Source organism: Lutjanus erythropterus, chromosome 7 (assembly GCF_056507025.1).
Source record: "Lutjanus erythropterus isolate fLutEry1 chromosome 7, fLutEry1.hap2, whole genome shotgun sequence".
Lineage (NCBI taxonomy): Eukaryota > Metazoa > Chordata > Actinopteri > Lutjaniformes > Lutjanidae > Lutjanus > Lutjanus erythropterus.
In genome coordinates this window covers 15,826,639-15,839,116 of record NC_139323.1, presented here as the reverse complement: position 1 = coordinate 15,839,116, position 12,478 = coordinate 15,826,639, and the positions used below count along the sequence as shown (strand labels likewise).

General features: G+C 40.3%; 1 long non-coding RNA gene across 1 annotated transcript; it reads left to right on the top strand.

The window, feature by feature from the left end:
• Window positions 1-2,376: 2,376 nt before the first annotated feature.
• LOC146323800 (uncharacterized) lies at window positions 2,377-11,489 on the top strand. Its single transcript, XR_014771194.1, has 4 exons — window positions 2,377-2,486; window positions 7,514-7,589; window positions 10,022-10,135; window positions 11,224-11,489. It is a non-coding gene; the product is annotated as an uncharacterized LOC146323800 (long non-coding RNA).
• The last annotated feature ends 989 nt before the right edge of the window (window positions 11,490-12,478 follow it).

Sequence of the window (12,478 nt, the reverse complement as noted above, 5' to 3'; positions counted from 1 at the left end):
CACCTAATGATGCACTGACTTGCTTGTAGAACCACAATGCTACACAAAGCCTATAGAAACACCTATAAAATCTTTAGCATAGAAATGAAATCAAAAACAAAAAGGACAGCTATTGTCATTTTCTGACGTAACTGTATTAAAATAACCACATAAAATTTGATTGAAGCCAACTGTAAGGAGTTCTCCAAGTCTGTTAAATAACTGATATTTCTTTCTGGCTTCAGGGGCATTATTAATATGAATTATGTGGTGTTTTTCACCTTGATTAAAAACAATCCAACATTAAAGCCTACCTGGAATAATTTCTCTTTTTCTAATTATAATAACATCTTGAGATTTAATTTTGTCTTCCTCCTTGCCGTCACCATTACCGAGTTTTGTTTGAATGAAAGAGGGAGAACTTGCTTGCGCTTGTTACAGAGTGGGCCTGGATGATGTATTTCAGCTTTTACATCACTCCCAGCTGAGAGCGGGTACTGTCATTGGTTTTCTGACAGTAACACAATCGCATTTTTGAAAACACAGAACAGCAACAGCTGACTTCAAAGCTATGCTTATCCTAAAAGTAACGAGTGACATCAGCTTTCATAGAAATGTAGTGGAGTCAAAAGTACAATATTTGTCTTTAAAATGTAGTGGAGTGAAAGTAATAAGTTTCCAAAAAAACAAATACTGGAGTAAAAAATGTACTTAAGACCAGTACTCAAGTAAATGTACTTTGTTACTGTCCGCCACTGACAAGTGCTTCATACAACCCCACATCAAATACTTAGAACGATCCCTGGTAAAATTTGACAGGAAAACATCACAAGTTCAAGGTGAGTATTTTGGTCAAAGACATAAACACATTTAGACAAGAGTACAACAGCTTCAAGGCCACCTGGTTTTCCCATGTCAGTGACTGTGGCCCATACAGACCATCTGTGGAGGCTGTATAACTTTACTTCTCCTCATGTTTTCTCTTCCAAGGATTTTACGGCATGCTTCTTGCATCTGCCACCAGTGAGGTTTAGAAAGCTCTGCTCTCCAGTGTGTCGTCTCAGCAGCCGTTCTACACTCTTAGAAATAAACGTGCTAACTAGAGACATAAAGGGTTGTAGCCCAACATTTAAGGGTTATACCTAGAACCATCTGTGAGAGGTTTCACCTAAAACCCACAACGAGAGGTTCTAGAAAGAACCTGTGTAATGGTTCCACCCAGAAAACTCTTTGATGGTTTGATCCAGAACCTTCTAAGTGTGCTAACAAGAACCTACCGAGAACTACTCAGGGGTTTCTACCAAGAACCTTTTTATATCAAAGATTTTCCGTAGAACCCACCAAGGGAGTTCTAACGAAAACCTTTTTACATTCCAGGGGTTTTATTTAGAACTCTTTTATATTTTGAGGGTTTTATCTAGAACCTACCCAGGGGGTTCTAAGGAGAACCTTTTACATTCCAAGGGTTTTATGTGGGACCAATCCAGGGGTTTTACCAAGAGATGTTGTGGTACAAATAATCCTTGATGAAAGGGATTTCAACAATCCTTGAAGAACTCTTCCAAGCTTCCACACTTCCAAAAAGTGTTCATCGAATGAAACAGGTTCTTAATGGAACCCTTAGTCTTACAAAGAACCCCACACTTTTGGAACCCTCAGTCCTAAGAGTATACATGAGAATAACCTTGAAATAGTCACTTACATGTTTAACCTGTGTCTGTCAGGAGGGAGATACTTGGATAGACGGGCGCTGCACATGTATGTGTCGCTGGACTGCAGAACCCTGAGATCAGAATTACTGGATGAGGAACCTCATGTCCAGATGCAAGAAAGAAGACTTTTTTCTTTGTTGTGAGAGGAATAACAAAACGTTGCAAGACCGATCCAAAGAATAATGAACCAGAAAAGGAACACAGCTGAGTGCATTTTTGGGACAATAAACCAAGTGCCGAGTTTTATGTAAAGATGTTCTAACTGGTGAGGGGTAGAGGGAGAGAGGGGAGAGAAAGGTAAAAAGGAACAAGGAACTGACAATTAGGGACAACTAATCACCAAGTGTGTAGCCAAGCGCATCCCCCCACGCTGGTGCCAGCGCTTGCACTGTGCTTGAACCTGTGCTGAATGCCAACGGCAGATAATTATAAACCCGCAGGGCAGGCCTCCTCTGTGCAGAGGGAGGGATGGAGCCTCAGCCAAGCCTGAACTCCTGACCTTCTTCACACACCAAGCGTCTGTTGTGGGCTTCGGGAGGTGCAAGATGGGTCACAGCAAGCCGTGAGGCAACTGAGAGAGAACGAGAGGGAGAGGAGAGAGGGGTGGTAGAGGGCCAAGAGGACGGGGGGATGGGTGAGGGACAGGAGATCGGGGAGGGTAAGGTGGGGGATGGAGGGATTTGAGGGAGGAGGTGCTCACTGGAGGGTCACTTTTTTGTTGGCATTCTTTGGTGAGTGCTGCCGACCAATCAGAGGGGAGACGGAACCACTTGACAAATCAGAGTGAGACCCTCAGTGAGAGAAATCCCTTTTGTTATGCCTGTTTGGTTATCTCCTCTCACTTGATCAGCATTCATTAGGTGGGGAAACGTGGCCTGTTGAATTCCTTTGTATACAAGGAGAAGCCTTTGTTTGAGCTGGATCATCTTTTAAAGTTTTCTTAACTTATCTTTCGATTGTTACGCTTCATCAACGGCTAATCATTTAAATCCTTGATACTTAATAGATTTAAAGAACTGATCTTGCTTATTCTTACCCCACTGAACAACAAAGGGATCCAGTTCTCAAATTATTGACTGAATATTTTAATTGCAGTAGGAAAGTTACTTGGAGACTGTAATCAATTACTCCTTACTCTTCACATAACTCACTGAGAAAGTAATTAATATTGCTTTAATACTCAGCACCAAAAGTAATGCTATATTACTTGTTACTTTACTTTCATTAATTAAAATTCATCCATCAAAAATGCCTTAAAACAACTTCAAAGTGTCCATGTTAAATCTTATGTATATTACACATGTGGAAAAAGAAAATGAGACATAATGGTTTAACAAGAAGCCAGCTAACAGTTTGGAGGTATGTAATGACCATCGACAGCTTGCTTAAAGATCCAGTGTGTAAGATTTATAGTGGATTATTGGCAGAATATGTCAGAAATGGAATATAATATTCATAAGTATATTTCCATTAGTATATAATCATCCGAATACAAGAATCACTGCGTTTTTGTTACCTTAGAACTAGGTGTTTGCGCCCACAGAGGGAGGGGCTCCTCTTCCATGGATGGCGCCATGTTGCACTGCCATGTTTCTACAGTAGCCCAGAACAGACAAACCAACCTCTTGCTCTGCGCTTCTGACAGTGTTGAAACCCAGAGCAACCTGTAATTTATTCAAGGTAACAGTGTGTTTCCTGCTAACTGTTGCAAGCTAGATGCTGGTTGCTATCACTCCTGAAACTGATTTGTTGGATATGTCAGAGAGTGAGGAAGGAATTCCACATTTGTGACTAAATGTTATGTGAATGAAACTTTAATATTACCTCGGCCATGAACATGATTTCTGCCTGAGTTACATCAGAGATTTTCATCAGCTATGTGGTTAACAGTGAAGAAAACATCTCCCATGATCCTACACTACTTCATAACGTAGCCAAACTATGTCTTTTGTTATTGTTTTAATGTGAGAGAGACCCCTAGCAGCAGAATTTATAAATTAATTAAAAAGTAATTAAAAGTGCATTTTTTCTCTGATACAACATACATATCTGCTCTGTAAGCCACTTGTCCTGTGTTCTCCGTAGAGATATCAATTAAATCTCGCATAAAGTGGGAAAATCAGTGTTTTATCTTAAGTAGAGCAGATAGGCACACAGAGCCAGACAGCATCCTGCTACACAACACAAGAGCCTCAGTCTGAACAAGGATCTGCATTAGTTATCTTGTTAAAGCCTCCTTTTAAGTTACAAACATGAACATTAGCTTACTGAACATCAGATAGGCCTACAACATATAAATGAGGGAAGACTGTGTTTTCTCTGACACGTTTCTTCTCTTTCTTTGCTTTCTTTCTCTTTCTGTCTTCCTCTTTCTTCTTTTCTTCTCCAGCCGATGCACCAAGCTAGCATGTAATGGCAAGTCTGTAAACTGAACACAAATATACCAAACTGGTATTAATTCTTCATCAAACTACAAATGTTGCCCACCAAACTGGAAGTAGGGGTCAGTACATGTAGTATAATTACTTAATTTCAATTTCTAATCCCCTTACACTACTTGTTATAAAGAAAGTAATCATTTTACTGTAACATTTTACATTTTACATGAAACATAGATAGTTTGTAATGTTGTACATGCATGTATGCCTGAAATCACCTGGATCAAACTGACCCCATGCACTTTTTTAAACTTTTACATACATGTGGTTTTAATTTGTCAGGTTTTATCCATTTTTATGTATTTAATTTAATCTGCAATATATTTTATGTTTTACTCAGGCAACATTATCCTTATGTTATGTTATTTATTCCTGGTCCAAATCTGAAAAATACTGACTGAAAATAAAATAGTACAGTAGTTCATGCCATTATAACCCACAACAAAAAAACAGGAAGAAAATACTCCAAATAAAGAAGGGAGAAATCCTCTACTAGAGTCCCAATCTTCATTTTCCCGTCTTCTCTGTGAAGTCAGAAACATCGGTGGACCACCTCGGCTCATCTGGCCTCCTGCTCTCATCATGAAGATCTCTCTCGCTTTGCACTTTGCCAATTTCCCATGATTGAATGTAATTGGGACCAGATAACCCTCTCCCTCTCTCCCTCTGTCTCTCTCCTAAGCAGTCTTTGATCACTTCTGACCTGGCTCCAGCTCAACTCTGACACACTGGCAACCATTTCTTGGGTGGTTTGTGATTGCTCACAGGCAGACAGCGAGATATATTGAGTATTGATGTGTGAGCCTCGAAATCCAACATGCCGCAGTGAATATTACAACTATATTCTCTGGGATTGTTAGTCTGTGCTACAAGCTTTTGTGTAGGCTGCACAATAGAATAGTGCGAGTTGTTTATGCATGTGTGCGTGCATTTCATGAGTGATTGTCTTGAGGGAATAGAACAAGATGTGCGCAAAGATTCCCAAATTCGATTCAGGAGATTTGTAAATCCTGTGCAAATTACTGTTGCCTCTTTCTTTTCTCCCCGCCGTACTCCTCTTTGAAACTCGTCTTCTGAGGCAATCACTCCCAGATGGAGAATATTAGATGTAATCACTTCCATTTGCCGGCTCTTTTACTCTCACTGCGAGGTGACATGCCGTCTCCCTCTGACATCTCCTCACAATGCACAATTACAGAGCACTCATCAATCACTTTCAGCAAAGAACTTTGACACCCCAAATCTGGTAGAAATCACCTCATTTGATAACCCAAAGAACTCTGCAAATCTGCTTATGCGTATGATCGCTTCATATTCTCTCCGTTGTGTGTGCGAGTGCCCCTATCAGTGCTTTTCTGTGTGGCATTTCAAAAACTGTCAAGAGCCTTTATACAACTTTCATAAGCCCTGTTCTTATAGTGTAGTTCACGTACATACTGGAGGAGTTGCTTTTGATCCACTGTTTGATACACATACTGTGTCAAGGATATTGGCTCAGCTTTAAAGATAGCCATGTGCTTCCAGCCACTCTGATGATGGGAAATTGTCTTTCAGCCATATGGACAGGAGTGGAAGGGTTACTTTAAAAATACTTTCCAATACAAATATACTAATTACCTGTTACAAAAAAGTAGTCAGTAACATAATCAAGTAATACCATATTAAAGTAATGTAGTCTTCTGTTACTTTTGGATTATGTCAGTACCAAATATGATATTTTATATTTGTTGTTAGGTTTATTAATTGTTTGTCCTGCTATTCTTTCCTTTATTAATAATATTGATAACGTGCCTTTAAATGTACATTATTAAGTAAGCAATTAGTTTAGTGTATTAGGTTTATTTATATCAGGGAACATGTAGAAAGTAAATTAGTCTCAAAAAATGAAAAAAGATGCTTTGTACCAGATTTAGCTTACTGGCTTATTTCTACTTGCAGTCCCTGGGCAGGTGAAATGTACACTCAGACATAAAGTAAAAAACTTATTCTGGGATTTCTATTTTTACCCGCACATCATCCAGGTCACCAGCATCACCACCTACAGTTGCAAAATATTTTTCAGTATCAGTACTTGTAGCGATATTAGTAGTACTGGAAGGTTAGCTAACTAACTGGATTTCTGTGTAGTGATTGGTCGTTGTGCCACTAGGGGTCTGTCAGTAAACACATGACAAAATATGTATTCAAACATACAATATGTAAGTTCTTCTGCTAGGAAAACAATAACTACAACAATTAAAAACAATAACAAATTAAGTAATTTGGTGACGTGTGAAGTAGCGTGGGATCATGGGAGTCGTTATCTTTACTTTTAAAAAATGAATGATATTGAAAATCTATCCTACATGACTCAGGCAGAAATCCAACATGTCAGGTTTTTCCTTGGAAATTATAGCAACTAGCAAGGAACTAGATGTACCTAACAGGAAATGCACCACTACCTTGGATAAAAAACGGATTTCTCTGCGTTTGATCATTGTTGAAAACATTTGCGATAATACAAGCACACAACTCAGCAAAAAAGTCTAGCATGTTTTGACTGTTTGAACGTTATATATACCAATAACTGACAATCAAACTTCAAGCAAACAGCCATAAACTTATTTTGGATCGTTTTCTTATCCACACATCATTCCGGTCACCAGCATCACCACACAAAGTCCCATAGTATTCTCCAGTAGTGGCAGTACCATAATAGTAGTCGTAGTATTGGAATATTAGCCAGCTAACAAGATTTCTTGTGTTGCTAATGTTAGCTGTTGATTTTGTTTCTTTAAATTAGATGTGGAGTATTTGGATGATGGCGGCATTTTAACAGCTGAAGGCTGAAGATGCAATGCACAGTGATGTTAATTTTCCTTTTCTGTTTGACAAAGACAAAATAATGGTGAAATTTCCACCTAGTCAAAGTATTTTTTCACTACAGGTCATGATGAATTGGCATCTGTAGGAGTAGCTGGTTTTCAGTTCATGTTTTAATTTAATGTAAATTGGTAATTCTGCTAAACATCCCCACTATCAGTAATCTAATTGTATCTTTTTTTTCTGACTGTAATGTTTTTTTGTATCATCACTTAAAGGATGCATTCTGTTACTCCTCAAGACTGCATATGTAAAATTTGAAAATCACACGAGGTAGACTGAAATGTGGAATTAGAGGTGTCCACCTCTCTACCTTCAGATGTTATACATTTTTTCTCCATCGACGTACATGTCAAAACCTCCTCGTCTGTCGTTATTTTGAAAACATTCCTCCTCTACCCTGTTCCTCTCCCCTCTTGCCCAACCACTATCCTCCCTCCTCTCCCATCCACCCTCACCTCCTACCATCCCTCTCTCCCTCTGTCTCCCTCTCTTCCCTCTATCCTTCATTCTCTGAGACAGACAATAAAGCAAGCTTTTCCATGGCTGACCTGCAGTTCACCCCTACCTCCACACCATCCCAAACCACAGACAGAGGGTGAGTTACAGCCCCAGATCCAGTGTGGTGCAGAACGGTCCTGGATCCTGAGCCAGATTTGGGTCCCGCAGGGCTTCTCGGCCCCCGTGGCCGGTCTGCTCTGTTCTGCTCAGTGCTGATGGGGTCACACAGACGCCAGACATGTGCACACACACCACTCGCATCGAAGTGAAATTCCTCTGGGTTCGGGAAGAATAAAGGATGCGAGATTGAGGGAAAAAGCAGAGAATGTTGAAATGAAGGAAAGAGGAAATCCTGTTTCACAGAGAGAGACCTGCGATTGCACTCACATGTGTCCGGTCTTGAGAAAGAAGCAGAGCGAATTTTGACATCCATCTAATTCTGGGCACGTGCTTCTTTCTGCTTTTCTCACGACCCGCATTTGACACAGCCACATCACTGACCTTTGGATCTGTCATTTGGCGAGCAGAAATTATAGTTCATGTGAATCAGATGTTACACAGAGGAAACTGAGTGTTCCTTCATCGCCTGGCAGCTCAGCCAAAGGAGGGAGCACCTGTTTCCAAATAAATCTTCAGATAAAAATGATATACTGTAGCTCGATCATATGTCTGGAAATGTGGAAATCTGATTCCTTGCGCAGGCATACTGTTTTTTCACTCCCACGTGAATTCTTCATCTATCGCCCCAAGTTATAAGTTCCCACTTAACGCTCCCCTTATCTTAAGTAAATCCCACAATTCTGGATTTAAAGCAGAGGCAAGAGTCACATGTCTCACCAGCCGCCTTCATCCCGGAGAGGCTGGAGAGCATTTTGACCCCGGGGTCCCAGGGTTGAGGTGGAGGCCCAGCCAGCCCTCACTGGTGGAACCATGAACCGTGTCAGGTCATGTCAGCTCTCTGCTCGGCTCCCTTTACTTGAATGTAAATAAAGCCAGTCTGGCTTGGTTCCACACCACCAGTACCACTCACCCTCTTTTGTAGGGCCAACGGATGGCCTCGTGGAAAACAATAACGCAGGGTAATTACTACAATATCCTTGCCAAGCAGCTGCTACTGTGACCATCAGTGATAAGTATGTGATCGTGGGAAATGCTATATTGTTAAAAAAGTGTTTAAGTGTGTAAGTTTGAGTAAGTAAGTTTTGAAAGTGTCTTCTTTCATAACTTACACACACTAAAATATTTGCTTAAGAGAACTATTTAGCAGAGGTAGGATCAAGTCACTGATTTGCAAATAACAAGTAACCTAAAGCGTTTTACTCAAGTCCCAAGATAGGCTAGCTCCAAGCCTATTCCCAACTCCAACAGTCCTAAACTGTGAGTTTCTAGTCCTAACAAGTCATAATGTGCTCTTCACCAAATGCAATGCCATTTCAACAACAGTCTCAATTTACTGTTCTTTATGCAACAAAGCTGGAAGTCTGCATCTGCAACTTGTCATTTGTACTGTTTTTTTTTTGTTGTTGTTGTTGTTGTTGTTGAACAGAGCATAGTTTTTATCATTATTTATTTTTATTATTATTTTGCATGCAAACAAGATTTGGTGTCATTTTTTCCAACTGGTGTTCAGTAGCGTGACATTAGTTCTTCATGGTTCTTTCCTGAAACTTAATTGGATACTGTTGGACTGGTTCAAACAAAGTGAAACTGGGGAATTAATTAGCTGCAGCCATTAATCAATTAATCAATTAGCTGTCAACTATTAAATTATTCACCAGCTATGTTGATAATGAATTAACGGTTTTGAGTCATTTTTAAGACAAAACGGTAGAAGTCGTTTGATTTCAGCCTCTTAAATGTGAATTCTCTGTGGTCTCTTTACTCCTCTATAAGAGTACACTGACATATCTCTGGGTTGAGGACAAAACAAGACATTTGAAGATGTCATCTTGGGCTTTGGGAAACACTGATCAACATTTTTGTAATGACCTACTGAAGTCTTGTAAGCCTGCTTCTTTTTAGCCCTACCTTTTTCAGTTCTCACACAGTTGTGACCCCCAGCCAACTTCTACTCAAGTGACATCACTTGAGGCAATTTATTGGACTTTTCACAGCTTCCTCTGGAGCCACAAAACCCTTAAGACAACTTTCACATGTTTGGTATACTACCCAAGACCTGTAAACAGACCTAAATGTAAAATCAACAGGTTTTCATTCACACACAAGTTATTTAGTGTGTTGTTTTCAACTTATATTATGGTCTGGCACAATCCATGAGGCCTTTTCTAAAAATAAACAACACCAAATTCAAGCTCTGCTCTGTCCCCAAGAATAACCCATTTCAACAGCCCAAAGTAAAGAAAGAGAAGAGAGACCTGGTCCCAAGAGGTCATAAATTGCCGAAGCAGACCTAGTTTGACCGGGGAATTGAGTGTAGGCAGAAGCTCCCTTAAAGAGTCTAGTGGTCTCTGTTTCTCCCAGAGTTTAACCCTCTCACCTCTTCTCATTGGCCGCTCTTTTATTCACTAGGCTGATTTATTGGAGTTCACAAGGGAGAAAAACAAGCACAGCACAGCCATCAGCCTTGCCTGTGATAAATGACCCACACTGCTATCTTCATCTCAAGTGGGACCTACAGTTCCAGTGAGTGAGAAAGGGTGTGTGTGTGTGTGTGTGTGTGTGTGTGTGTGTGTGTGTGTGTGTGTGTGTGTTCAGTTCTGTGTAAACTAAGGTCATGTTTGCATTTTTTGCATACAATGTGCTGATAACAGAGGAAGAAACCACAAACAAAGCCTGAAGGAAGAACGCTTATAAATGTCTTGTTACACTAGAAATAAAGATGCTAACTAGAACCATAAAGGATTCGTTAGCTTGCCCCTGTTAGAGAACCCTGGCTGAACGTTCTGTAAAGGTTTTATTTGGAACCATTTTAGAGAGTTCTACCTAGAACCCAACATAAAGGGTCATGTCCAGAACATCTGTGAAAGGTTTCACCCAAACTCTGCTATGAGGTGTTCTACAGGTGTTCCACCTCTCTATGGTATAATGTTCCACTGAGAACCACTTATGTGGGTTCTATCCAGGACATTTCTACCCTCTAAGGGTGGTAACACAAACCCATCCAGGGGTTTCTACCAAAAACCCTTTTATATTCCAAAGGTTTTATCCAGCATCCACCCAGGGGGTTCTACAGAGAATATTTTTTTTGCATTTAAAGGGATTTATCTAGAACCTGAGAACCCTTTTACGTTCCAAAAGTTTTATGTAGAGCTCACACAGGTGATTCTAACGAGAACCCTTTAATGTTACCAAAGGTTTTATCTTAAACCCACCCAGGAGGTTCTACCAAGAATCTTTTTTATGTTCCAATGGTGTTATCTTGAATCCACCCGGGGGTTCTACCAAGGACCCTTTCATAATCCAAGAATTGTATATTTATATTGCACCCATCCAGAGGGTTCTACAGAGAACCCCTGACAAGTTCTTCAAGAACTTCAACAATCCACGAAAAACTCATTTATACAAAAAGGGCCTCTTGGATGACAAGAGTTCTTAATGGAACCCATGGGACAAATGGTTCAGGAGAACCTGTACTGTGGAGTGTAGAGGGAATAATAATTTTATATTTGTAAAAAAAAGCAGACAAAAAACAATACAAATATTTTGATTAAAATATTTTCACTGTCTTTAACTACTAATTTATGGTTGCCTCGTTTTCTCTGCCCCACCAGGGTCCCCCCTTCTATCCCTGGTCCTGCCCCTGGCTGCCCCAATGCAACACAGCCCCTCTTCTCCCTAAATGAAATTCTTTGGAAAGTCATTTTATATCACCCTTTGACTGTGCATTGAACTGTAAAACCACCCCATTGGAAACAAAATAAAAGGATAGGAGAGGGAGAGAAGGGGGGATGGGGCAAGGAGGAGAATTATAATTCTTTGCAGGCCTTTGGTATTAACCCAAACACCAGAGCTGTCAGCAGTTCAGAGAGGGAGGTGCGAGGGGCAAACATTCAGTGTTAATTGGCACTTTGTAAGCTCTGAGCCTTCCTTTTGTGAGGGAAGTGGAAGAGAGAGTGAGTGAGCAAGAGGGGGAGGTGGGGGGTGGGGAGGAGTGGTCAGCAGAGGGGGGTGAGGCAGAGAGAGAGAGAGAGAGAGAGAGAGAGAGAGACAGCTCTTGTTCTTGTAGGTTTGTTGGGCCTTGTTGAGGGTGTTTACGGTTCACTTCTTATCCTTTGTTAATTGGGCTTTCTCTCCCCCAATGAAAAAAAGAAGAATTCATGTAACCCCCAGCCTGCCACCCATGCTCCCTGTGACTCTCCCCACCAGCCTGATCAGCAAGAGAGGGATAAATGACAAGAACATAACGAAAGGATTGTCCTGCGAGCATCATTAAACTCGTACATGCACTCAAATCTCTCTGTGTCACTCTATTTAATCATTTCAGATGCAGCTGAAATGGTTTGGATTGTGTGGGCCTGTGCGTCTGATATTCATGGTAAAAACAAACTTTATTTTTTAGCATAAAAAAGTTAGTATGCAGGCTGTCTCTTTTAAGTTGACTCAGTTTTTAAAAAAACAAGTTCAAGTAATTTTGAAATGATTCAGAACAAATAAACTTGATAATAATTCAGTTGTACTTGAGAAAACATATTCAATAAGCTTATGATATCAAGTTGAACCAACAATTCTTCAGTCACTTTATGAACGTTACAAACAAATTGGATTTTGCAGTTGCAGTTTTTTGCAGTTCATTCTGCATTTTGGGGCAGAACCCTAACCCTAAATTTGTTGTAATGAAACTCTGTCACTTGTGACACAGCGCAGCACATGGACTGCTCAGCTTCAGTTCTCGGTTATTTAAATACAGACTTTCCCGATGAAAGATGGCTTTAGCTTACTTGTCGCTAAAGTAGCTAACTGTAAATGTTACCTGGCGTTATGCAGGTGATTAAGCAGCAGTAAAGAGGTAATTGACAAAGTTTCCTT